At 42.8% G+C, this 27,602-nt stretch overlaps 1 protein-coding gene across 3 annotated transcripts in view; it reads left to right on the top strand.

Annotated features, from left to right (window-relative positions):
- The window catches only part of TAF3 (TATA-box binding protein associated factor 3), a 122,457-nt gene that overhangs the window by 42,107 nt on the left and 52,748 nt on the right, over positions 1–27,602 (top strand). The window contains exon 1 of one of the 3 annotated variants that reach the window (XM_061435740.1): positions 10,723–11,399. The exons of the other annotated variants lie outside the window; for them this stretch is intronic. The gene's annotated coding sequence lies outside the window, so the exon portion shown is untranslated. Of the gene's footprint in view, positions 1–10,722; positions 11,400–27,602 lie in introns of those variants that run through there. 3 annotated transcript variants of the gene reach the window in all.

Raw genomic sequence — 27,602 nt, 5'->3', positions numbered from 1 at the left:
GTGACAAATAGAGATAATAGAATGAGGTTTCTTGGTTTTTATTTCACTTTTTAAAACTACATGATAGATTCAGTGTCCCTCTCTCCCCTTCAGGTGCCTCTTGTACACCGGGTATGTTGTTTGAGAAGGGACTAGCTAGAGAGGTAGTTCCCATAGTGTGCTGACAATTCAAATATGAAATATATCTGAGCTAATGTTTCTGTCATGTCACAGTTTCCCTTCAGTGACTTTTACTGTACTTTCCACTGTGGCATTTATTCAGTAGACATGCATGCATACTATGTGCCACTGGACTGCAGGATGGTAGGTCCCAGGTATCATGCTTCTGACTTTCCCAGGCTATCTGTTATTCTAAAACATTCCTTTTAAAAAGAACGTAAGACATTTCATCTTGTGGATGTACCCAGGAGCAGATCTTGGTTTTGTGAAGCACAGGGCTTCTACAACTCTAGGAGTCTTCTATAAGAAAGTAATATAAAATAACAAATACAAAAAAGCAGATTCGAAGTCCTCCTGGCAGGGAATGGATAAATATAGTGTGGAATATTATATAGCAATGAAAAGGATCTCTAACTACACACAGTGTAGAAAGCTCTCTCAAGCAGAGAGTCAGTGAAAGAAGCCAGACCAAACCCAGCACTGCTTCTGCTCTTAGGAGAGTGTGTGGTGGTGCCTCGTGGAGGCTAGGGGGAACTGAAGCGTAGGATGCTGGTCATGCCCTTCTCTTGATCTGAGTCTTGTAAAAATCCATCAAGCCATATGCTGTAATATATGTATTTTGTGTATGCTTATTATATTTTAATAAAAAGTTTTAAAAAATTAGATACAGAAGCCTTAAAGTGAAAGTGAAGTCCGACTCTTTGTGACCCCATGAACTGTAGCCTACCGGGGTCTTCTGTCCATGGGATTTTCCAGGCAAGAATACTGGAGTGGGCTGCCATTTCCTTCTCCAGGGGACCCTTCCCGACCCCAGGGATCGAACCCAGGTCTTCCACATTGAGGGAAGATTCTTTACCATCTGAGCCACCAGAGAAGCCCTTAGAAGCCTTAGTGGAACCCCAAATATTTTTATATACAGATTGATTAGAAAATACTTATTTGGCGATAAAGCTTGAACTTTACATCTTTTATATCAGATATTTGTTTATACATTTCATAAATAAAAAGAACAAGACAACGCCCAGTTTCTAGAGAGGTCTTTCAAAGCATTACAGACTAACAACTGGGTGTTTAAATGTAAATGAAAAACTTATCCTCCAGGAAGCATTTCAGGGTCAAGTTGGCAGAGAGATGAGATACGGATGAGATACGGCAGAAGGAACTCTGACATGGGCGCCTTAGGCTTGAGTTCTAGTTCGGGCTTTAAATCTAATTCACTGTGTAACTCCTCTGCCCTAGTTGACTACTTTTTTTGTTTGTTTTTAACTACAGAACAGCATTTTGTGATTCTTAAGCAGAAATACCATCACTAGGGACTGTATATATTAGATGTTGATAGTCTTTCCTATGGGCTGTTCCTGTAACTTAACAGGTGTGCCATAGGTTGAATAATGGAAAGAAATAGTGAGGTCAGTTGAACAGCCATCGATTGGGTAATTACAGTGTGCTCAAAACTGGAAATCAAGCAGGTCGATTAATCCCCAAGTTTTCACAGACACAGCTGTTTCCTAAAGCGGTTGTTTTTCAGTCACTAAGTCATGTCCAACTGTTGTGACCCCATGGACTGCAGCACGCCAGGCTTCCCTATCCTTCACCGTCTCCTGGAGTTTGCTCAAACTCATTGAGTCGATCCATTGAGTCAGCGATGCTATCCTACCATCTCATCCTCTGTTGCCCCCTTCTCTTGCCCTCAATTTCTCCCAGCAGATCCTAAAGTGGTGGGTGCATTATATATTTTACTGGGTTTCAGGGAAGCAATTAAACATTCAAAGGTGTTTTTGTATTCAGCTTTTGAAAAATTAGATACAGTTGGCGTTGTGCAGAGATCTACTTACTGGAGATTGTCAACCAACCATTGGTCTCAGCGTGTTGCGTTTGATGGTTTTTCTGGTCCAACACGTGCATCACACTTAACCACATGTCAGTGCCAGGCACACTGCATAGCCCTTGCTCTAAGAAATTCACAGTCTTGTGATAGGATCTGACACATCTAATCCATCTACCTCATTTTGTAATAGAAGAAATAATATTATTAAGAGACAGAAAAAAATCTTCAGAAGCAAGAAAATGAGAGTAAGAAGTTTGGTCTTTGCATGGTACCATTAAAGATGGTACCTAAAGATGGTAGAAAGCCTTTGAAATGATTTAGGGGAAAAAGATTGTAACCACAGGGAAAGGCACGTAGGTTTGAGGGGTGAAAAATACCCGGGGCATAGACTGTGCCTCAGTGTAAGGAGGAATTGTCTAACAGGTACAGTTGTCTGAAGAGGCAGTGGTTCATATCCCAGGCTGGTAGGAGGAGCAGGGGGCCACTGTTGGGTCCAGGAACTGCCCAAGAGAGCACTTGAGGTTCTTGCAAAAATATTAAGCAGCAGCTGGTTCAATATGTGAGATGATTTTGTTTTACTTTCTACTTGGAGATCATTTCAGACTTACAGAAACTTGTAAGAACAACACAAAGAATCCCTTGTATTCTTCACTTATATTCCTAAAACATTAACATCTTAGCTCATTTACTCCATCATTCTATTTGTATGTATATATACAAACACACACATACACGTTTTCTTTTGTCTTTTCCTAAACCATTTGAAAGTAGGGTGCCAACAAGATGCCCTTTTACCAGTAAATATTTTGGTGTGTATTTCCTAAAAAAAGAGGGGGTTTCTGATACGTAACCACAATTCAGTCATCAGAATCCGGAAATTAACATTGATATAATGATATCATCTGATTTATAGGCCATATGTTCAAATTATATCACTTGTCCCAGCACTATCCCCTGTAGCAAAACGAAAGGAGAATGTCTGGTCCAGCATCCAGCTAGAAATCACGGTTTCCTTATGAGGTTCCAGTGATGTGTTTTTGTCCAGAATCCCATGGAAGTAGTGCTGTGTTCTTCTTGTGGGCCGTGTGAAGAGCCCAGCAGTGTTGATTCCATTTTGATTTTCCAGGTCTCTCCACTGTCAAGTTATTAATTTTTTCTCTGTTGTTGCTAACACTCTTGTGGGGAGATGCTTTGAGATGATGCAGATATTCTATCCACCACTTCTAGTGCCCACTGATGATTTTCACCCGGACCAGTTATTACCGTCAGAGTTGCTGGGTGGTAAATTTCTAATCCATCCTTCTACATTTATTAGTTGGCATTCTATGCTAAGGGAGATTTTTCCTTCTTTCCCACTTATTTATTCATGTATTTATATCAGTGTACACTTGTGAATTTCTATTTTAGTCAGTGGTTATTTATTTTGGTGCTTAAATCTTCCTTGGTTTGGCCCATGCAAGCCCCTCAAGCTGCCTTGGTGTTCTTTAATATGTTCCCATCATTCTCGGAGGACTTCCCTCATAGCTCAGTTGGTAAAGAATCTGCCTGCAATGCAGGAGACCTGGGTTCAATTCTTGGGTTGGGAAGATCCCCTGGAGGAGGAAATGGCAACCCTCTCCAGTATTCTTGCCTGGAAAATCCCATGGACAGAGGAGCCTGGTGGGCTACAGTCCATGGGGTGGCAAAGAGTCAGATGCAACTGAGTGACTTAGCACAGCTATATGAAAAACAGTCCTCCTAACTAGATTTCAGTTTTTATTCACAATTACTTCACTTGTTTAATATTTCGTTTGAAGGTATATAGTCAAGAGTTTGTGTTCAGAAGTTCTTTGGAGGGGCTGGAGGGTTATTACTTAGCAGCCACGGGGAGGCTCTTTGAGCTTCATGGGCGCTGCCCCTGGTGGTTGTATTTGATGACCTGTCATCGGGCTTTTAGCTTTGAAGAATCCTTTCTAGGCCAGATCTTCTGCGTGTTGGCGCTTTGGGACAAGTCAGCCACTTTCCATGCGACCAACCGTCCTTCCCACCCGACGCTGTCCGCTTCCCTCCCCAGATCCTGGGGTCTTGGCGTCACCTGGAGCTCTGGTCTCTCTTCTGTTTCTCAAGTGGATTCTTTTCTTTCTCCTGCCTCTTTCCTTTATCACAACCTTCCATAGAATCCTGTTAATTTTTGTTTTATCCTGAAAATAAATATTTCCTCACCATATGTCATAACCAAAGAAAAGTGTGGGCTTGGCACTTGGAGAGGTCTACGAGAATCCTGACCTGGCCCCTCAGTAGCTGGATGACTCTCTCAACCCCTGTGAACTTGTTTCCTTATCAGCAAGATGAGGGTCATTGGGTCTCACGGGGTGGCCATAAAAGCGAAACGAGGCCTCACATCTCCACTGTAGCACACAGCAGACAGCCAGTAAGTGTTCATCCCCATTTTACTCCCAGTATTCTCTGTACTTCCAACACTTACAGCCTGCTCTCTGCTCTCAGGTAACTTCTGTCAGTCTTAAACAGGAAGCGAAACTTGCATTCCTGACATGAATAGGAAAATAATATACAGACCAGAGTCATCTCACATTGAAATTATTTTAAATACCTTCTTTAGGAGTATCTTTAAATTTTGCCTGAAACGTTCTCTTTCGTGTCAGGAAGACAAGCTGGTGGAGGAAATGGTAAGGGGAACAGGGTCTAAAGCCGTTTCTGGACAGCTCCCGCTGTGAAGGGGGTGCTGGAAAAATGAAGGTCCCCTGGGACGTGCTGTCCTGTGTCAGGCAGTGCAGCTCCGAGGCCGGCGTGGAACTGCACTTACAAATTGTGGCGGGTGTGGAGAGAACTTTTTGTGATCGCACAGAGTCAAGAAAGGCTTTCTCTTCATGGTGAAAAGACTGCGTGTATAGCTCTTCTTCCTCTTCCCGTCTCTCTCTTTTCTTTTTTCTTTCCCCACTTCTGCTGCTCATACGGAAAGGAAGCAGGAGGATCAAAGAGCAGAGCAGATGAAAATGCAACCTAAGACTTTTCCTGGCGATGACTGTGAACTGTTTAGGAAGATGAATTGACTGCCTGGGACTGAAACAGATAAGAACCCCGGGAGTGTTTTGATGCTGAATCATCTGAAGCCTGAGAAGAAACCTCAAGAAAGGCTTTTCAGTCCACCCTAGAATTGGGGGTGATAAACGCAGAGTTAAGGATTAGAGAGGAAGATACCTGATTGTACCTTTAGGTTATTAAGATTCTTTATAATTTTAATTGGCCATTTAAAACAGAATGCCAGAGGAAATGATTGAGTTGAAAACAGAGCGTTGAAGTCTTTCATGGAAGCTCTCGGCCAGTGGTTCCAGCTCCATTCCACAGAGCAACAATAGAATAACTTGGGGAGCTTTTTAAACTAGAGGTTTCTAGGCCCCCGAGTCTCTATTGTAGAATGCCCCTGCTGTCGAGGTGAACTGGCCCACCTGGCCAGCGTTGGGTCCATTGCTCTGCATCTCATCACCTCATGTTTCCAGCTCCTTCTCACCTTGCTTCCCCTGCCTGCAGACACGCTCAGATCTCTTCCATTTTAAGACAGACATTTAAAGCCCTTCTTTAACTTCCTCCAGGCCAAGGACCACACCCTTCTTTCTGGGTCTCCCCACATGTCCATGCTTCAGGGGCCACCATCTTCTATCTCATTCCCCTGGTAGATGCCTGTGGGGTCCTCTGACTTTTTTTTTCACTGTTCTCATCACCTCTCTCTCTTGAATTCTTATCAGTTCCGCCTCCTCAACATTAAGTCCACATTCCTCTCTGACCCCAAGGGCCCAGTTCTGATTTCGCAGTTACCCTTCCTGCTTCCTCTGTCCACCATACTGGGCCTGAGCAGTATTTCTGTAACAGAGATCTAGTTGCTGCTCTACTTACAGTTCTTCAGATTATTTTGCCTTCCTGATAAAAATCACAGGCTTGTCCACGGCAGGTAGGACCAGCCTCGCTCTCTGCACCCCTCCTCTGCCCTTTACTTGCCAGCCTGCAATGCTCGGGGGTCTCTCACCTGCCCGCCTTGGTTTCTTCTGCTTCAGAGACCTCCTCCTCTGCCTATCTGCCTGCTGAACTTCTATATCCTTTTTAGGATTTAACCCCTTTCAAGTTCTCTTTGACCTCTCCTTGCTGGCCAGGCCGTGGCTGGGAGCTGGGAGCATCCCGTCCCCGTGTCTGTGCTGGTCCCTTATCGCTTGCAAGCGAGCTTCTGTGTCTGCGCTCCTGGTCCCAGCTGAGCCTAGAGAAGCTCTTATCAGACCTCAGTTGGTCAGTTCATCACAGGAAAGAAGTCAAAGCGGAGAATTGTTTAAAAGACAAGATTGACACGTGAGAACCTTAGCACTCGATATTCAGCTGAGACATATAAATGTCCCTCCACCTGTCTCTCTCAGTGGGGGTCAAGGCTCATCGACTGTTGGTTTTCTGGTTGGAATTTAACATGTCTTTTTGTGCATCAGACCCCCTCTGGTACATCATCTGTGATCTCCACTGTCACTTTCTTTAAACTGAAGTTAGAACTTTTAAAACTTACAAAGTAATCTGTGTAGAATCCATCTAGATTTTTAACTTCTAATCCTTCCAGTTTATTTTTTAAATCTCTGCCCGCACTTAAATCAACAGACATTTCCCCTCCAGTGGTGAGTCTATATTGAGTCTTTCTGAACCATTTTGATTTAATTTTCATTAGAAACAAGTCACTTTTTTGCATTCATATCTCCTTGGTTAATATTTAATTAAGTAACCTAGCTGCAATAACAAGTATAACTGGCAGGCACTAGTTTGAGAACAGCACAACTGATTTTGATAAACACATAGGTCAGCTAGTGGGGGCTAATATTTGTAAATATTGTAAGTGACTGGTGGACAGTAGCTCCAGGCTTTACTCGCTGCGTGCTCTCTGCAGAGTGGGAGTGTCAGCGGATACAGTTTAGAGAAAAAAATGAAGAGCGTTAGTTAATCTAGTGAGTCACTTAAATGAAGGTTGAAGACTTTTGATATGGATGGAGTGATCTTTCTTTGGTTGGTTGCTGGTCATAATTTGTGCTTTTTTAGCCGCTTTTATGGTTTTGCCTATTTTGATACATGGGAGTAATTTTTTGAATGAATTTTAAGCTTTCATCATTTATTTATTTATTATTTGTACCCCAAGTTATTTTCAGCCAAGATCGGAAGATGCTTATTGTAAAAGACACAGATACAGATTACATTTTGTATACGTAACGATTAAAAAATCAGCAAATTATATCAATTTCAAAAAACTTAGTATAAGTTTAGTTATTTCTGATTATCTGTGAGCTAACTGCCCCGTGCTGTGAACTAACCAGTAAATGTATTGAAAGGCATTGTTGATTCTTATGGTATACTACTTACAGAAGTAGTTAGAAAAACAATTTTTTCCCCTAAAAATAGCAGTAAGCTTAAAAAAATATTTTCTTCCCCTCTTTTTTTCCTCTTCACCCTCTTCTCTCTATTTTTGTTAGAAAGTTTTCTCCTTAAGATATTTGATTATGGTATATGGCAGCTAATTCAAGCATCTGTTTATCACTGCCTGGCTAGACTGAATGTAAAATTTCAATTGAATTACCTCCCAAGAGGGCTTTGAGCTCTTAGGGTAAAACACATCATTTTCTCTTTTCTCCCTGGGGACTGTCAGCAGAAAGAATTCATCTAAATAGTTTACATGCATTTTGAAAATGTTGTATCTGCTGGACTTAGCTCTGTTGTTTGTGGAACATTGCCAATATAAATGGAATAGCTACTTTGCTTGTTAACTCAAGCACAATGGTGTTATGTGGTCTTACAGTATGCGTATAAATTGTAACAGTGAATGACTTTTGCTGATAGTTAATTTATAACCAATTTTCATATTAACAAAGAGATTTTCATCTTTTAACAACTTAATTTCAAAACCTGGATGTTTAATCATTCAGTCATTAAATATTTATTAAGCAATTTCCATGTATACAACTTTATTTATTAACAAAATTCAGATATACATTGTAAATGCTTATTTTGTCCCTTTTCTCTGGAAGAGTTTTGGGTTTTCTGTGGACCTTAATGTATTTTGTAAGGGCTTGCTTGGCTAAGAACTAATTAATTGAGCTGAACTAAATATATCAATAATCAAATTCAGCATATTCTGTCTGTAAGCATCTGTAGTACAGACAGTGTGTATCAGCTCCTGAGTTTTCAACTTGGACTTTTCACTCATTTTTCAGATACCACTTTTATAAGAAAACACCGTTAATTTTCTTTTCTTTATTCTGCTGCTGCTGCTAAGTTGCTTCAGTCGTGTCCGACTCTGTGCGACCCCATAGGCGGCAGCCCACCAGGCTCCCCTGTCCCTGGGATTCTCCAGGCAAGAACACTGGAGTGGGTTGCCATTTCCTTCTCCAGTGCACAGAAGTGAAAAGTGAAAGTGAAGTCACCCAGCCGTGTCTGACTCCCAGCGACCCCATGGACTGCAGCCTACCAGGCTCCTCCGTCCATGGGACTCTCTTCTTTATTCTATTTTGATTGCAAAAAATTTACAAATATAAAATAAGATGAAAAAGGCAGAAGAAAACTTAACTGCTTTAGTTTTTCTTTAGCTACAATAAAAAGTGATGTTTTTTTAAAAGCAGCACAAAATATTTCATAATTTTTAAAACTATGTTAAAATATTAAATCTTGCTGCTGCTGCTGCTAAGTCACTTCAGTCGTGTCTGACTCTGTGCGACCCCATAGACGGCAGCCCACCAGGCTCCTCTGTCCATGGGATTCTCCAGGCAAGAACACTGGAGTGGGTTGCCATTTCTTCCTCCAATGCATGAAAGTGAAAAGTCAAAGTGAAGTCGCTCAGTCCTGTCCGACTTAGCAACCCCGTGGACTGCAGCCTACCAGGCTCCTCCGTCCATGGGATTTTCCAGGCAAGAGTACTGGAGTGGGGTGCCACTGCCTTCTCCGTATTAAATCTTAACATGGTAAAATAGAATATATTGTCAGATTATTAAAACAAAAAAATTTTCACCTGTAATTATCAGTTCTGCTATAAAATTTAGGTTCTTTTGAGAAGAATCCCGACAGCCTGTGTGTCTGTTGGGTGATCCTTTGGTTGGTCAGTTACCCATCTTTTCTTTGAAACATCTAAGAAGCTAAAATGGAAATATAACTTCATTATATTATTTCAATATATTAAATTTTATTTTATGAATAGGCTTTAAAATACAGTCTTGGAGCACTTGAGATGTATATTGAGAAAGTTACTAATTACTTTCAGAGAAAACCATCAAGGCCTAAATTACAGAAAGAAAGTTTTGTTGCTTAACACTGAAGGTGGCTCAGATGGTAAAGAATCTGCCTGCAATGCAGGAGACTCGACCCCTGGGCCAGGAAGATTCCCCTGGAGAAGGAAATGACAACCCACTCCAGTGTTCTTGCCTGGAGAATCCCATGGACAGAGGAGTCTGGTGGACTACAGGCCATAGGGTCGCAAAGAGTCAGACGTGACTGAGTGATTAATCCTTCACTTCCATGGGGAGAAGTGTTTTATCTATAGCTTTGAATTTGTCACTTGAAGGGTCTGTGCTCTTTAAGACCTGATAAACGTGAGAAGCAGGGAGGAGCCACGTGGTGTGTGGGCTGCTGCAGGCTGTCCTGTGAGGTGACCCATGAGAACCCCTGCAGAGCCAGGACCTGGCTTTACTAGACCGAACTTTCACCTTCTCAGGTACCTTCCTCTGTGCTTTGGTATCTCATCTGGCTTTTGTGCCTCAGCTGCTTGTTTCCCTTCATATCATTGATTGCATTTGTCACTTCTTTCTCACTCCCGTGGCCACTTCTTTCCTGGTCATCTTCTGCTCCAGTTGCTGCCATTTCCTTCTCATCGATGCCCTGACTTCCAGCATCAGATCCAGCCTATCTGATGTGTGTATACAAGGTTATCTCCACCTCCTCCTCGTCCAGCTTCGGCTTCCTACCTCTCTTTTGCCCAGGTCAACTTTTTATCAGATAGTGTTACTCCTTAATAGGAGTTTTCTTATATAAATTCATTCTCATAATTAAAATATCACCTCTTTTAATATTTCTGTATACGCCATATCTCTTTAATCATCCTTCTCAAAGGAACCCTTGAAGAAAACAAGGGTTAGTCTTCCTCTATCTGTAACTGAATGCTATTGCCAGCAGAGTAGGTACTAAGCTCAAAATACATATCTTCTCTCCAGCCATAATCTCCTCGCCTGTATAACCAAAGGAATTGCACAGTTAATTTTACTAGGCCTAAAATCATCCTTTCCCTTTTCCATTTTTATGTTGTCTTGTAAACTCTCAATTGATGATTAGCTGTTCTAATGAAGGCAGTGAAATGCAATCCACAGCTGTGATTACTCTCGATATTTGACTTGGGAATGTTGCATATCTCACAAACTTCTTCTTCACCTAACCAATATACACTGTTCAGTGTTGTAAATAGTGTCCCTACTGTCCTTAGAGGCCTTAGCCCTCAAGGAATGTATTTGATCATAAGAGCAAAGAAGAAGAAAACAGCCACAGAGGTAGAAAATGGTAGAAAAGTAGAAAATGACAAGACAGAAAAACAAAAACAACCAGGTCGTTGTTGCCTGTGTGTTGCATCTCAGCGCTGCCTGGTGTTGGATGTGGGAGAGGAGGTGTCCTGTCTCCCTAGCAGGAGCGGTGTGCTGGTCCCTGGATGGGCCGTGAACACTGAACTCGTGGCCGTGGAGACACGGTTTGCTGTTGGTCAGTGTTTTACAGTGGAGTTCATTTCTTGGAAACCTGTTTTCTATTCATTTATTCAGTCAGTTAATGTTTATTGAGCCTAATGAGCGTCCCTTGGACAGTAAGGAGATCAAACCAATCAATCCTAAAGGAAATCAACCCTGAATATTCACTGGAAGGACTGGTGCTGAAGCTCTAATACTTTGGCCATCTGATGCAAAGATTCGACTCTCTGGAAAAGACCCTGAAGCTGGGAAAGATTGAGGGCAGTAGGAGGAGGGGACAGACGATGAGATGGTTGGATGGCATCACCGATTCAATGGACAGGAGTTTGAGCAAACTCTGGGAGATAGCGGAGGACAGAGGAGCCTGGTGTACTGCAGTCCGTGGGGTCCGAAAGAGTCAGACACAACTCAGCGGCTGAACAACAGCAACAATTAGTATCAGTTCAGTTCAGTCGCTCAGTATAAATATGTCAAATTAATCTATGATTTTAATACCTTTGGTGGGGGCAGGAGAATTGGATATGGACAAAAATGAATCCCTCTTTAATTTTTCCATCTTGATTCAGAGATTCTGCCTTTGACTGTTCAGTCATGAGTGTTGATCTTGCTTCGACTATCAAGCTCAGTTTTTCATCACAGAGGACCAGGTTACAGCGTGGTTCCTTTCTAAGCCAACAAAGGTAAATGTCTGTTCCATGTGCAGTAGTGTGCTAATGCTGGGGAGCCAGACCGGAGGGGCAGTCTGTGGCCTCAGGATGCTCCCCAGTTCTGCTGATGTTGAACACTAAGAAACAGAGAGAAAAAATGGAGGGAGAACTATACATCCATGGTAGGAACATGCTCTGGGCTGTAATGTTAAGTAAAAATAGTGTGCAAACTCCTTAGTATGATTTCAGTTAAATACGTGTAGAAAATAGTAAAAGAAAATGAAAACCCTAATTGTATTAACAGTGATCCTCCCCCTGCCGGCAGATTGTGGAGTTTTAGTTATTTTATTTTAAACTTTTTATTTTGTATAGGAGTGTAGCTGTTTAACAATGTTGTGATAGTTTCACGTGGACAGCTAAGGCACCAAGCCATACATATTCGTAGATCCATTCTCCCCTAAGCTCCCCTCCCATCCAGGCTGCCACATAACACTGAGCAGAGTTCCATGTGCTGCACAAGAGGTCCTTGTTGGTTATACATTTTAAAGATAGGAGTGTGTACATGTCCATCCCAAACTCCCTAACTATCCTTTCCCTCCATCCCTTCCCACTCCCCAGCAGCCATAAGCTCATTCTCGTAAGTCTGTGATTCTGTTTCTGTTTGTAGGTAAGGTCATTTGTATCATGTCTTTTTAGATGGGGTTTTGGTAATCTTAATAGAAAAGTACCTATAATTAGGGTTGCCTTTTCCATTCATTTTCTTCAATTGACATAAAAACTAGCATCTACTTACATCACTGCTTCTTTGTTTGCCTCCCCATTAATTGTCTGCTGGAATATTTTGGAGAGGAGTAGATAGTATTTGCATAATGGTGTTAAGTTTATCCTTGTTTCATCACTAAGTTGTTCCTACTCTTTGCGACCCTATGTACTGTAGCCCACCAGGCTCCTCTGTCCATGGGGATTCTCCAGGCAAGAATACTGGAGTGGGTTGCCATTTCCTTCTCAGGGGATCTTCCCGACCCAGGAATCTGACCCACATCTCCTGCGTGGGCAGACAGATTCTTTACTCCTGAGCCATGGGGGATGCCAGAGTAAAAAATCCACCAATAGGGTAACTTGGCTAATCATCTTTGCACTCTTTTTAGCCACTTCTTCCTGTTCCCCCCATTATTTCTAATGGCTAAAGTAAGCCTTCTAAGCTTTAAAAGGAAAAAAAAAAAAAAGCCCAGAAAACATGAAGAGTCCAATAGCATCATATACAGGTGTTGATGGATTGCACTTTTAATAGAGGTTTTTGTCTCACAGTCATGTGAGTGACGAAATACCTAGAATACTGCATCATTTCTAGGGGTTTTGATTGATTTGGGGAGCTAGGGTGTTACAGATAAGATGGATGACTGTTTTATATGCAACCACCCGGATGGCTGAACAGCAAGGTGGTCAGCCAACTGCTCTTGTGTGACTCTCAAGAGGAACCAGGAAACAGGCACTAACATTACAGTGCTGGCACCTGAAAACGTGTGCTGTGTCCGCTGAGATTCCGTCTCAGAAAATAGACACTTATGAAATGGTTCAGGTCCTTGGAGTTACTACAACAGAAAAAGATTTTTGTAGAAATGGTCACGCATAGGATGTATTGAAGAAGCAGTGACCCCAATTTTTAGGGAGATTTCATAGGAAAAGTACATCTACTTGTCGTAGGGTCTTGTTTGTTTTTAACTTATTCTGTTTTTACAGAAGTTCTTTTTTTCTTCAGAATTAATATTAACAAAAAAAAGATTTTGATTGGGAGCATGTGAATTTTATCTTCAGTTAGGAAGAAATCATAATTTTTTAAATCACAGCAAATTCATCACAAAATAATTCACATTTAGGATGCCCTGTTAATCTTTAAAATGATTTCTTAAAGTCATGCTTCATAAAGTAGTAGTGTATATAAATATTTATAATTTCTTTCAGCAGGCTTATGGAAACTTTCCAGATGTTCACTTTTTTTTTTTTTAAGACCCAGACCAATCATCCCCAAATGAATTTTTGGCTTGCACATTTAAAGTTACTAAGATTGTTACATTTGATTATAATTTACTTAAGAATGCCTCATATTCTAAAACTTGTTTTCTTTATGGGGATTTACTTAGGCGTGTACTGTCAGTGATATTATTAAAGCTATTTGTAGTGGAGTCTGAATACTACACCAAATGTATAGCCTTAAGGTAAAGGAGAAAAAATACTAGAAGACACAAAATTTTGAAACAAAACCATCCTTGGAGTGTTGCCACACTGATGCATAGTCCATGCCACAAAAGTGAGAAGTCTGTTTGAGTGAAGTTAATTACCCACGGGGTGCATGTTGGTCACTCTTTAAAATTCTTATAAAAACAAAGAAATTAATTATCCAGCATAAAAAACGAGCCATACTCTTTCTGGCAAACATTCAATTAACTTTTTAGTGCTTGCTACTTAATGTTGTTTTTGACCAGCCAACCATTGAGAACGACTTTCCTTTGAAATCGGGCTTGAGTGGAAAACAGTGTTGCGAGTAGCTGTTCAGATGGCGGGTATCACTGGCTCGTCAGCTTCTTTCCCATAATCTGTGCATTCAGGGGCTACGGTTATATGTTAGCCTCACTGTGTGGTGTGCCTGGAGCCCAGTTATTTTGAGTGTTTAGTGTCTAACAGAGTTAACCTGTCAGATCTATTGGGAATAATCAGAAAAATTCCTAAATTAGTATTTCATATTAGAACATTCCAAACATGTCATAGCATGAAAAAATTTTCCACCTGATCAACTAAGGCTGGTAACAGTTACATTAATTTTTTTTTTTTTTTGGAAAGTAAGTACTTGCATTGCCTTTCTTCTTTTGTCTAATTCCTCTTTCCACTCAACTCTCCTTCACCTTTTCCTTCTGAAGTTACTGTTTCAGTGTCTTGTCTTTAATTTGCATATTGGGTGGTAACATTCCTCTCTATCACAGGCACATAACCCAGAGGTGGAACACACACAACATCTAATAATGCCCACGTTTAAAGAGAGCAGACCTGGTTCAGTCGATATCCTTTCTGACAGAGCTGTCAGAGACAAGTTTAACCACAGCTACATGATTCCTGGTCAATGGGAGAACTTGATGTTTGCCCATTAAGATTACCACTCTGAAGCTCCCTTCTCCTTTCAGAGGTAAACTTTGAAAAAACCAGTAAAATGTTGAAGGATTTAGGAAGGTGGCTGTTTTGGGAAAACCTAAAGATTTCTGCTGCGTTGCTGTTGATTTGCCGTGTGGAACCAGGGTGGCACCGATGAGGACATCGTATTCTTCTGTTGATCTCTTGTAGCTGTTTGCACCTCCAGCCTGACAGCGTGTTTCAGATCTGACACTGCTCATGTGCCATCCAGCCTTTCTGCGCCTCTGGGCTTTTCTCCCATGCATCTTGGGCTAGAATTTAGGTGACTGTCTCTGGGCAGAAAAGTGCTCCTTGGGCCAACCGTCTTAGCCTTCTGTAGACTCGAATAGCTTGAGTAGCTGTTCGGAGTCTTTGTGCTCTGAACCCAGGCTCTGGCACACGGGGGTACCAGCGCATGTGAAAGCTCTGGGGATAAAGCAGTGGGAGGCGTGTCCACATCTCTGGCTGTTGTGCTGTCGCCTTAGTGCTCGGGACACCAGGAGGCCCAGGGTCCTTCCGAGGTCTGTTGCTGGGACCCCATTTAGAGGACAGTTACCATGTTCCTGAGATTGCCTGAATCCAGCGCTTCAGAGTGTGTGTGTACATCTCTGCTGGCAAGTGAGGTGATGTCAGGTGACAAATGAATGTTTAGGTTTATTTTTTGTATTTTAACGTATACTACAAAAATAGTAGTATTGCCATTCTTCCCTGGAGAAGGAAATGGCAACCCACTCCAGTGTTATTGCCTGGAGAATCTCATGGACGGAGGGGCCTGGTAGGCTACAGTCCACAGGGTCGCAAAGAGTCAGACACGACTGAGCGACTTCACTTCACTTCACAAGAATATAATTAACACAGGATTGGGTGATTTCACAGGTGTTATTGTTTATAACAAGGATAAAATGGGTACATAAGTTCGGGCACTACTGGTAAAGAATCCTCCTGCCAATGCAGGAGACGTGAGAGATGCAGGTTCCACCCCTGGGTCAGAAGATCTGCTGAAGAAGGGAATGACAACCCACTCACTCCAGTATTCTTGCCTGGAGAGTCCCGTGGATAGAAGAGCCTGGTAGGTTACAGTCCGTGGGGTCACAAAGAGTCGGACATAGCTGAGCACACACACAAGTCAAACATTAGCCAAATTTTGAGAGAAATAAAGGGATAGTAATTCACGTGTCATACCAATACTACAGAAGAATTAAAAAGGTAATGTACAAGTACCAGAAGTTTGGGAAATACTGACTCAGCTGAACCACAGGTAAAAAGAAAAAATGAAATGGTTTTCCCCAAGTCAGGTGGACAGTTTGTAGTATAACTCTGTAGTGTCTTATCCTGTGTGTTGGCTTTTATGAACTGATTGTGCCTCAGGGGGGAATGCAGTGAGCTCCTGGAGCTGCCTACTCTCTTCCAGAGCTCCTGTTTGAGGCAGCTGCCAGGTCTCCCTCTGCCTCTCTGCAGGGAGGGAATTCTACTTTTCTGCTCCCCACACTTGCTCCATGTGGTTGGATTTTGCTTTGCTTTATGTTTTAAAATCAGAAAATAAATAGCAGTCAGCCTAACTCCTAGCTGGGAAGGAAACCCTGTGAGTATCTTTCTTCTACCAACTCCGTTTCCTTTTCCAGAATATTCAGCAGGTTAATTATTTATGTGAGTTTGGGTATACGGGTGGGTTGTATTAGTGTTTTCTAACTTTGGGGATCATAGAATATTTTTTTTAGAACCTAGGACCTTGAGTTTATCATTGACTTGTTTTCTAAAAGGGTTGAAAGTCTACATTAGAAAAAAAACACATATCAAATTGTATTCATTAAAAGCTGCAGTCATAAAAAGGCCAAATAAACAGTGGCTTAAATAAGACAGGAGTTCAGTCTCCCCCGCTCCCAGCGTGGCTCATCTAGGCCCACAGGACAGCTGTCTTCCCCGAAATCCTTGGAGAACTTGGGTTCTTGCCACCGTGTCACTGGGTCATCTCCTAGGAGAAGTGCCCCAGTCCACAAGGCAGGGGAAGCTGGGTCACTGCCCTCTGGGTGTCCCCGAGTCCAGCGGGGCTGCTTTAACTCGGCAGTGACCCTGACGGTACCACCCAGCCATTCACACCACTCAGCCCTCCCCTCCACCCGGCTTCCCCAGAGGTTGCGAGGTGGCATCTCCAGCTGGACCACTGCAGGTGCCCGGGAGGAAGGTGAGAATGAAGTTGTAAGGGACAATTAGAGCTGTTCCACATGCATCCTTTTAATACATTTATCTCCCCGGTACACTGTCTCATCACAGAGACGGTTCCGTGTCTTAGTGTGAAAGCAGATGTTGTAACAGTGTGGAGCCGTGAAGGGTTTTGGGCAAGAAGGCAAAATGATGAGATTTGTGTTTTAGAAAGAGCGCTCTGAAGGCAGAGCAGAGGTTGGATTGAAGCTGGAAAAGATTGCAGGGAGGGAGCTGGTGAAGTGAGCTTTGTTGTAATCAAAAGTTGGAGGAGGAGCTGCTAGAAGGCGAGGGCTCAGCAGATAGTTGGGGCTTAGCAATGCCAGTGAGCCAGCATCATCTGGGATTTGCCCTGTGCCCACACATGTAGGTGAGTCCCTGTCAAAGCCTTTCCCTGTTTCCAGCCTTAATTCCACTCTTCCCTTTGCTTCGCCATCCCAATCACCTCTACATAGCAATATACCTTTTTTCCCCAAAGCAGGTGCCACAGACTCCTGCCTTTCCGGACCAGGAGTTGAGAACTTGGGGAAGGAGCCTGTGGGTGGGGGGCAGGACCTTTGAACCCCAGGGTGCCTTTCTTGTTAAAGACAGCGGGCGGCCACTGCTCAGCCTTGCTGATTATCCTCAGGCAGGAATGCAAGCCCTGCATCACCAAATTTTTCAGTTTTAAAAACAGAAACCAGAAATGTCCTGGTTTTTAAGTGTTGGTAGCTTTCAATACTCTAAATTCTCACAATAGCTATTTCACAGGGTGGCCATGAAAATTAAATGGATTCATAAATGAAAAGGTCTTTTAGAGTAGTACTTGATAAATGTCATCTGTACACCACCATTGTCTTCATCCCCAAATTCACGTCGACCTTCTTTTCTACTTCTGCATTGCCAAGAGCTACCGAAGGAAAATAGCCATGAAGCATCCAGGCCTCCCTGTGCTTCCAGAGTCACGGAGCACAGAATGAGACGGAAGCGAATATCAAACATTGTTCAAATCACAGGACCCTTTCTTCTGCGAACGCTGACATGGAAACCTGAAATGTAAGAAGGATGAACTTGGAAGTATTCTGTTGGAAGTGGTTATGGGGAACTGAATAGAGCAGGGGTTCTTCCACTTTAGGTCAGAATCACTTAGAAGACCTATTAAAGCTCAGAATTCTGGGGGCTAACCCCAGAGTTTATGAGTGAGTGGCTCTGGGACGGGCCCAAGAATTTTTGTTTCTAACAAGTTCACAGTGCTACTGGTGCTGGGGTTGGGGAACCACAGCTGAGGCCTGTGCTTTGAGGTTACATTTTTACGTCACTTGCCTTGAATCTGAGCAGATGTGTCAGTGCTTAGCCATGGCTGTGGCCTCCCCTCTTCCTCAGATGCCTGTTGTCTGGAATGTCAGGTGGTCTAGACAAAGCCTGGTCCACCTGCCAGCAGTAGCAGCATCACCTGGAGCTTTTTAGAAGTTCAAGTTCAAGGGCCTCCTTCCAGACCTACTGAACCAGAATCTCTTGGGAGCCCAGGATCTGTGCTTTTTAAAAGTGTTCTGATTACATGCTGAGGTTTGAGAACTTCTGGTCCTACTCAGGAGTTGAAGGTAGCTTACAAAAAGCCTGTGGGTAGAACTGTGTCCCACTTTCAGGGCTTGGTCCCCCCATTACTTCCCACCCCTTGGAGCCACAAATGAACAGCCGCAGATGGTAAGTGAAAAGCTCTGGTTCCACCAGGAGCTTCCCTGGCCTTCAGTGTTCTGTGTCATTGGATAAACTGCTGCATTGGCTAACAAATGAAATTTTAAAATGATTAAAATTATGGGAAATGAGATGGGATGACAGTCCAGTTATATAGAAAGGGTGATGAATTAAATTTTAGAAATATTTGTGGTTGATGACTGCAAATTTAGGGCAAAAGGAAACTAGTGTGATTTAATACTCTAGCATATGCCAGGTGCTTTATTGGGTCACATTTAATTCTCTTAACAGTAAAGAGAATTACCACTGTAAAGCAGGCGAGGATGTCCTCATTTGAGAAGAGGAATCAACTGGGAATCGGCAGAGGCAGGATTTGAAGCCAGGTCTTTATGACACTGGGCTTCCCTGGTGGCTCAGTGGTAAAGAATCCACCTGCCAACGCAGGAGACCGGGTTTGATCCTTGAATCAGAAAGATCCCCTGAAGAAGGAAATGGCAACTCACTCCAGTGTTCTTGCCTGGGCAATCCCATGGACAGAGGAGCCTGGCGGGCTACAGTCCATGGGGTCACGAGAGTCGGACATGACTGAGTGACTAAGTCACAGCACCTTTAGGACACTAGAGCCTGTGCCCATTGCACTCTGTGATGGTAATCATTCCATTGAGCCCCCAGGGCCCTCATCTCCTCCTGATGCTGAGCATTTAGTTTGTACCCACTGAATTTTTTCTGCTTTACTTGGCAGAATGTATCTAATACAAAATATATATTGCATAGTATGACGTGCTACAAATAGGTAGTAGTAACTACTGCAGCATAAAAATTCCTAAATATCAGGAATTTTGAAATTACTGCCATACTTTGTGAATTTTAAGCATGTCTCTGAGTATAATAACTCTGAGTATTAAGTTAAAATGACTTTTCAGGAACATTAACCTAACTACTAACCAAGAGCTAGGAATAATTTGGTGGATTCTGACCCAAATTTAAATATCTGTTTTTATGTGGAATCATGAGCCAGGTCAGAATTTTAAAAATATACCATCTGTAAGTTCAAACCAGGAATAATGCGTACTTTCTTAAGTGGGGCATAATTTTCATTCATCCCACAGATGTGTTTAGGTGGACTTACACGTATGTTTAAAAAATGTTTAAAAGTTCTTTTCTTTTGTTGCCAACATTTTTAAATTGGATAATTTTTTCCATACCACATAACTTTTTTTGGCTCTTTCCTTGAAGACTGGAAGATCAGAGCACATTGAGCTCCCGTGCCAGGAAAGGCCACAGTTGCTCGAACTGTCCACCCGTGAGTTCCTGTTAGAGTTTAGGATGACGACTTTTTAGGTTTCCAAAGTTCTGTGTCACCCTGAGTTAGGAATGCGGCGTAGCTTTTGAAACCCCGGTCTCGTTGAGTGTCTGAGTACTGCTGTGTCAGAGTGAGTGACTAGTTCGTAAATCGTCCCAGTGGAGTCCTTTCACTTAACCCCGAAGTGTTTGGTCTGGACACTCCCCAGTAGGTACTTGTTAAAGCACCACACAGAATAGAAACCTGGCTCTCGGTCACCCAGCTATTAAAGTTTCCTCTGTTGATGGATTATTCCATGATGTCTTTTTCTTCAGGTAATTAAAGTAGATATTCCAATCTTGACCATGTTTTTCAGTTGCATACACACAGAAACTAAGTGTGGAATACTCAAAAACTTTAAAAAGGTTTTCGTTATGGGAAGTTTCAAGTAGAATAGTGTAATTAATTAACTTCACGGAACCATCACTCAGCTTCAGCCCATCAGTTTCATACGTGGACTGTAGCTATAAAATGCAATGAAAAGAAGACATTAATTAAAGAATATGAGAACTGGATTAATTCTGAAAATCTTAAGTATATCTGTTGATATATCTACATGTATCTCAGTTTAGGTAGTTTGTTTTAATAATGAACACTATGTCTGTTACATAATTTTCTATTTAAAGTAACCTGTAAGCCAGCTGAGCTGGTGAAAGGCATGTCTTTCATATCAGGTGAGATTTTACAGTATGCTAATTTAATTTGTGAATCTAAGTTTAACTGCAGTTAAAGGAATCTTTTAAAAATTCAGTTTTACTCTTGTGTTTATACATTCAAACTGTCATGTATTTCGTAGTTTTAAACCAACTCACGAGTGTGTATAGTTTTCTGTTTTTCAAAACTCCTGCTTTCTATTTTGTTTACTATTTGAGACATATCCTGTATCTTAAAACATAATACATAGTTCTGAAGTAAGTTGAATGACAAAAAGTAAGTGAATTGGGTTTATATTTATTTGTCTAATTTTCTTGAGAAATACAGGCAGTATATTGTATCCTAGGAAACTCTTAGGCTTCCGAATGATAGGAGCCTGGGCTCTCAGCCCCCTGACTGCTGACCAAGTGCACCGACTCAGCGGATGCTCGCTGCGTCCCCACTGTGTGCTCCACTCACAGAGAAGTGCATCAGTGAACAAAGCATACCAGGTTCATGCACTAGTTCTGCCGGCATTTTAGTTGGTGAGATGGACTATACTAAAGTAACTAAAGAGATATTTGACAGAATTTCAGATAGTAGTATGGAGAAAGAAAATGGCAACCTGCGCCAGTATTCTTGCCTGGGAAATCTCATGGACAGAGGAGCCTGGCAGGCTACAGTTCATGGGACACAACTGAGGGACTCAACACCAGCAGAGAATGAAGCAAGGAAGGAAAGAGGGTGAGGACGGGGAATCCAAAGAGGTGGCATTTTGAATGGAGCCGTCAGGGTGGCATCAGAGCAGACAGTCCCGGTGGATGTCCCCCCTCCCACCGCGTGTGCATTTAGGTATAACATTAGGTATTACAGTGCTTTACAGGCTACAGTCCATCGGACACGACTGAGGGACTCAACACCACCAGATAGTAGTAAGTGCTGTGAAAAGAATGAAGCAAGGAAGGAAAGAGGGTGAGGACGGGGAATCTGAAGAGGCGGCATTTTGAATGGAGCCGTCAGGGTGGCATCAGAGCAGACAGTCCCGGTGGATGTCCCCCCTCCCACCGCGTGTGCATTTAGGTATAACATTTCAAGCAGAGGGTGCAGCATGGGTGCTTGTTGTGGCCTCACAAGAGACGGGCTTCATGCCTTCTAGAATAATGCGGTAGCCTGTGGCAGCGCAGGGCCTGGAGCGGGTGGTAGGAGCTGAGCGTGGAGAGGCTGGTAAGCCGCCATCTAGAAGGGTTTACCCACGTGCTGAGTTGCATCTGACTCTTTGCAGCCCCGTGGACTGCCCACCAGACTCCTCTGTCCATGGGGTTTTCCAAGCAAGAATACTGGAGTGAGTCGCCATTTCCTCCTCCCAGGGAACTACCTGACTCGGGGATCAAAACCTCATCTCCGGAGTCTAGTTGCAGGGACAGGTGGATTCTTCACCACTGAGCCACCTGGGAAGCTCACTGAGTAGCATAGTTATATGATTTACATTTGTTGTCTTCTAATACAATTTTCCCTACATGAGACAGTTTTCTGGTAAAACTCAAAATGTAACTGCATATATTCCAAATACATTGACATATATTATTATACAGAAATATTGAGAATAGGAGCCTTGAAGTCTAGTTCCTTCGTATCCTTTGTGTGTGTGCTCAGTTGCTCAGTCCTGTCTGACTCTTTGTGACCTCATGGACTGTAGCCCACCAGGCTCCTCTGTCCATGGGATTCTCCAGACAAGAATACAGGAGTGGGTTGCCATGCCTTCCTGCAGAGCGTCTTCCTGACCCAGGATCAAACCCGAGTCTCCTGCAACTCCTGCACTGCAGGTGAATTCTCTACCGCTGAGCCACTGGGGAAGCCCCTTGGAGGAGTCTGGATCTCTTCTAATCTAAAGGCAGTTTTGATCAAGGGAGGGGCATCATCTCATTTGTGCTTTGGTGAGGTCACTCTGGCTGCTGTTAGGAGACTAGCAGGTGGGGTCAGATTAGGAGGCTGTTAGCAGGCAGCGGGAGAGGCAGTTGAGGTGGTGGAGCGGCCGGCTCATGGACTGGGTGCGGGTGTGAGGAGAAGACTCGGACGCCAATAAGGAAAAAGGCATTTGGAAAGGAAATACTTCTGAGATATTACCTAAGATGAAAACTGAAAGTGGATCACTGGATTTGGCAGGACAGAGGCCATTGTTGGCCTTGACTAGAGTGGTTTGTGGGGAGGGGTGGGGATGAAAGTCTGATTGGAGGAGCTTGAAGAGCAGATGGGAGGTGAGTAGTAGAGAAGGCCAGCAGTGGGGTTTCAAAGGGTGTAGACAGGACAGCAGACACATGGGAGGGGGCAGGCCCAAGGAAGGTCCTAATGTTAGTTTTATTTTGTGTTTCCGATTGGAGATGGCATAGTGTTTGCTCCTAGGAAAGATCTGCTGGAGAGAAGTCAGTTGGTGGTGGCAAGGGAGCGTAAGTGGAGGAGCAGAGTCTTGGAGCAAACCAGCTGGCTGGGGAAGAGGAGGTGCTGGTTGCTCCCCTGGCGACACAGCAGAGTGAGAGGCAGTGAGAACCAGGGAGGGAGAAGGGAGATAGGGCAGTGTGAAGACGCAGGTGAAGGCACGGTGCGCTCTCCAAGGCGGATGGGAGAGAGGGAGAGCTGGAGGAGTGTAGCAAGGCCAGGCAGTGCTGGGGGCCCATTTGCCACAAATGGGTCCATGTCCAGAGATAGTCCAGATGGAGCCGGCTGGTTAGAGGCTGGGGGTGAGTGAGGACCTGGGAAGTAAGCAGGGATGGGGTTTGGTCAGGTGAGTGTGATGATGGCAGCGGGAGCGGGGGAGTCAAGAGCCTCAGGTGTGGTCTGAGGAGGCTGGCCTGGGAAGCAGGGATGGAGAGGGTTGGTGGGGGTTACTAGTGAATCACTAGCGGGTCAGACTCCGCCATCGTCCTCGGGTTACAGTCGGGGTACAGACGAGGCTCCACGCAGTCAGGTAACAGCCCACCAGGATGGGGCGCACGGGGTGCCGCTCTTGTCGTTCAGCCATTGAAACCATTACATGGGTGTTGCTTGGGTCACTTGAATAGAGGTGGAGATAATAAAGCGGGGATGAGAATCTCCCCAAAATGAGGAGGCCTAACTCCTTGGGCCGGAGATGAGCACTCTAGAAAGCGGTCATGATGCTGCCTGGTGATGTTGCTCCGCGGGGAGCATGGCAGAGGGGGAGGATGGTGGGGAAGCAAGATGAGGAGAAGGGACCCAGCTCACTGGGGACATCTGGCATGCGGTCCAGGGAGAGAAGACGGCACCAGTTGAAATGGCCATCATGGGCGCGGTGTCCCCTGAGATTCCACAGAAAGCTCGGGGAAGCCTTGGAAGAAGACCCTGGTCCCACAGGGGACTCTGCTCGTGACGGGGTGTGAGTCCGGAGCAGAGTCGGGGCAGATGGGGCCGGAGAGCCGCACGGGAGCGAGCAGCCAGGTGACGATGGATGGACATCCGGGGAGGCTCGGCTTCAGAGGTGAAAGGAGGCTGAGATAATAGGGGTGTCCTGTGAGGTGTAAGCCGTGCTTCCATCCGGAGCTGGGGAGCCGATTGTCTTGCTTTATGATGACGGGCTCCTTATGGGGTTTGTCCCTTATGCGCCCGGCCCCAGCGAGGTGGACGGTATTGAGTGTGGCGGCCGGGGGGCGGCCCCACCAGGAACTCAGTGGTCCTGCTTCTGTCCCACAGAGTACGTCGACCTGCTGTTTCTTGGATTAATTGTACACATGAGCAAGTCATAGGGCCTTCCCCAGCCTCAGGGTTTTCACCTGTAAAATGGGGATACATCCAGGCTTGCCTGTACTTAAGATTTAGAGAGGATGCACACATAGAACCCAGCGGGGTTTGGAGTTAGAGCAGTGCTGCGTGACGTTTCCCCTACATGTGCAGAGAAAGGCGTTGTAAGCATTGCTAGTCCTTGCTTGTACTTGATGATGGTTGGTTCATTTATTAACGTTATCCTAAATATATACACATATTTAAATCATGTATATGCTTATATTCATACACACACACACACACACACACACACACACGTATCTGTGTAATACTTGGGTCATTTGTTGGGTTTGCCCCCCACCAGATGCATGCTGTGGGAATCGCATGATCCCAATCTCTGTTTACAATGTTGAGGTTTTCATGCTGTCCGTTTTGTTCCGAGATATAAATGATAAAATGCATTCCTAGCCATCTTATCCCCAATAAAGTCATATTGATTTTTGTGTAGCGTATAATGAAATAGAAAATAATCTCCTGGTGTCTACTCTGTATTATTCACAGAAACAATTTCTAAAGAACAAGTCTGCATTTGTACAATATAAATGCCTTATCTTGTTTACTTGACATAAACTGGTGTTTTTGAAGGCAGAAGGGAGATAAAAATCACAGTTAATTGTTGTCCTTCTTTAACATAATATGGCTCAACCTGAAAAGCCTTTTGATTTGCAGGTAAAACATTTTTGAAATAAAGCTTATCTTTTTGCCATATATTTTAAGGAAACATCGTGGCACTGAATCATAGTACAACTGTTTTTGTCAATTGGAAACTTAATAATTTTGTTAGCAGTGATTTATACTGTGGCTAAAAAGCTCTTGGTGGTTTCCCAAATCTTAAAGCTAACTGACCTTGCATTTGAACCCAGCTGTAATGTAAACATTTTCTTGAGATGGCAAGGGCTTGGGCCAGACAATCTGGAGGATATTAGTGGTATTCTGTTTGAGGCAAGTTGGAATCCCCAGATAATTCTCAGGAGCTCTTTTTTAGGTCAGAAGCTATCTTGGACATTCTGCATTTCTTCATTCTTTCTTGGTCTTGTTAATAATGCACACTGTTCCTCTTGGAAATCTAAACTAATAAAAGACATACCTTATTGAAGCAGGACAGTAAGTGTAGTTTTATTTATAAGGTAGTTTTTCTATCCTTTCCACATTACTTAGTTGCTAAAAATTAAGAGTATTCAGACTACTGCGCTTGAGGTTACTGCCCTACTGGCTTTAAAAATTCCCACTTAGTATTCTGTTACTTATCCAAAATATTCTGTTCAAAGCTAAAACCTACATCAATTCCCTTAGACACCAACCCCCTTTTAAAAAACCTTTCTGAGACGAACTGAGCAGTTTTTCCAGCTTCAGGTCATGACTCATTAATGATTGTTAAGTCAGTTTAGTGGGTTGAAAACGCATTAAAATTTTTTATGGAATTCTGCACCCAGAGTGAGGGCAAGTATTGTCTCATGACACTTTTGCTGTACTTATACATAGATGTGTGTGTATAAGTGTGAAGATGTAGAATTTTTTTTACTGTGGCTTGCCGTCAAAGCTTGGAAACTTACTACCAAGAAGATTTCAGGTAAAAGTTTCTTAGTTCTTTTTTTTTTTTTTTGTAAGTTTACATTTCAAGATGAAAACATCTTGAGTTTTCAGCTCTACGGCCAATACAATTGTTAGTTGAATTGTTAGTTGTTAGTTGAATATTTTAGAAGTTTAAAAGACAGAGACATTTTCTGTTATTTTGCAAGTGATTTTTATTTTCTAATTTGGACATTATCCTATGGATCAAGAACTGAAATGCCAGAGCTAAGCAAAGACCATGCTTCTCTTAATTCAAGAAACATTTAAAGATCTCATACCAGGTGATAGATGTACTGAACTGTATAAGGTATAGTTTTCTATCTCCCAGGAAATCACAGTCAAATTTTCATCAAGCCTATGTTGAAATATATTTGTGTTCATATGTGTTTTATTTTTTTCTCTTTAAAAATGGTGATCTGTTTTAGTAAGTTCAACTCCTCACTCAAACTTAAAGAAATTTTTACAAGGAATATTTGTCCCTGGAACCTTGTCAGATTTCTCCAGGCTATAATTGAGTATTGATACTTATTCCTGCTTGAATTTTTGTTCTGCTTATTAAATATACTGTCATTGAATTAATGTTAATTGTTGAATGGTTTTGGACTAGATTTGAATTGGGGTCCCAATATGGTGGATGTATTTGCTGCTTTTTCTGGAATCAGGTGAGGACAATTTGTGAGTTTTAAACTTGTACAATTTTTCAAGTGTGGTAATTGTCCTATTTAATCTCATCCCTTAATTTCTCCAGACGTCTCTCCTCTTTAGGAGACCATAGATGATAATCACGGAGAAGGCAGTGGCACCCCACTCCAGTACTCTTGCCTGGAAAATCCCATGGATGGAGGAGCCTGGTGGGCTGCAGTCCATGGGGTTGCAAAGAGTTGGACACGACTGAAGCGACTTAGCAGCAGCAGCAGCAGCAGATGATAATCAAGTAGTACTCCAGATAGCAAACAGATGCCTCAGTGTCCAATTTAAAATAATATAATATGCAAATTGCCAAGACATTATAAATGACAGTGTAGTGATTAGTCATAGCTGGCTTGGTGTTTTTATGTCAAGTACTTTTTGGATAAAAGTACAACATAACTGAGGTAATGACTGTGCCAGGCAAGTAAGACTTGTTGATTCAAAGCTCTTGTTCTCCATCCTCCCTTAAATAATCGCTTTTTAAAGCAGATGACTAGCAATCCCCTGATGATGGTTTATTACTTAGTTATTCCTGTTTGAGTGTATATTTTGATTACTTACTGTCCATAGTGAAGGATAGGGAAGGCTGGTGTGCTTCAGTCCATGGGGTCGCAGAGTCGGACACGACCTAGTGACCGAACAACTGCCAGTTTTGTATACTGGTACATAAGAAAAGTTCTATTTTAAATCAGTATTCTAGAATAATACTACTACTCCTTGAAACATTAAGAAACCAGTTCATTTTATCTCAGCCATATATCACTTTAGAGAAAACAAAAGCAGATTAAAATTCCTAATTGGAACAGTGTCTTGTTCTGTCATAAATAATAGGTTTATTAGGAAACTTGTATCTCCTAGCATATACATTTAAACCACTTAGTAACATTAGGTTCTTTTAATATGTGTAAATCTTCCATATAAGATTTCTCGTCAGCCTATCCAACAGTTATTTCCTCATACTACCTTTATTAAAAGTTTTTTCTTTCTATGTGAGTAAACCCAAATCATTAAAATGAGCATCTTTGTCTAAATCCTATTATGATTATGACAGAAATCTCCAACAGCAAAACAGTTCAGGTTGAAGGCTGACATTTTATATCCTTGATTCACACTGTATGAACCAAAATAAAGAGTCTGTAAGAACAGAGTATCAGATGTAATTGAAAATTGCT

Source organism: Bos javanicus, chromosome 13 (genome assembly GCF_032452875.1).
Source record: "Bos javanicus breed banteng chromosome 13, ARS-OSU_banteng_1.0, whole genome shotgun sequence".
NCBI lineage: Eukaryota > Metazoa > Chordata > Mammalia > Artiodactyla > Bovidae > Bos > Bos javanicus.
The sequence above is the reverse complement of the archived record's forward strand: the minus strand, read 5'-3'. Positions and strand labels throughout refer to the sequence as shown.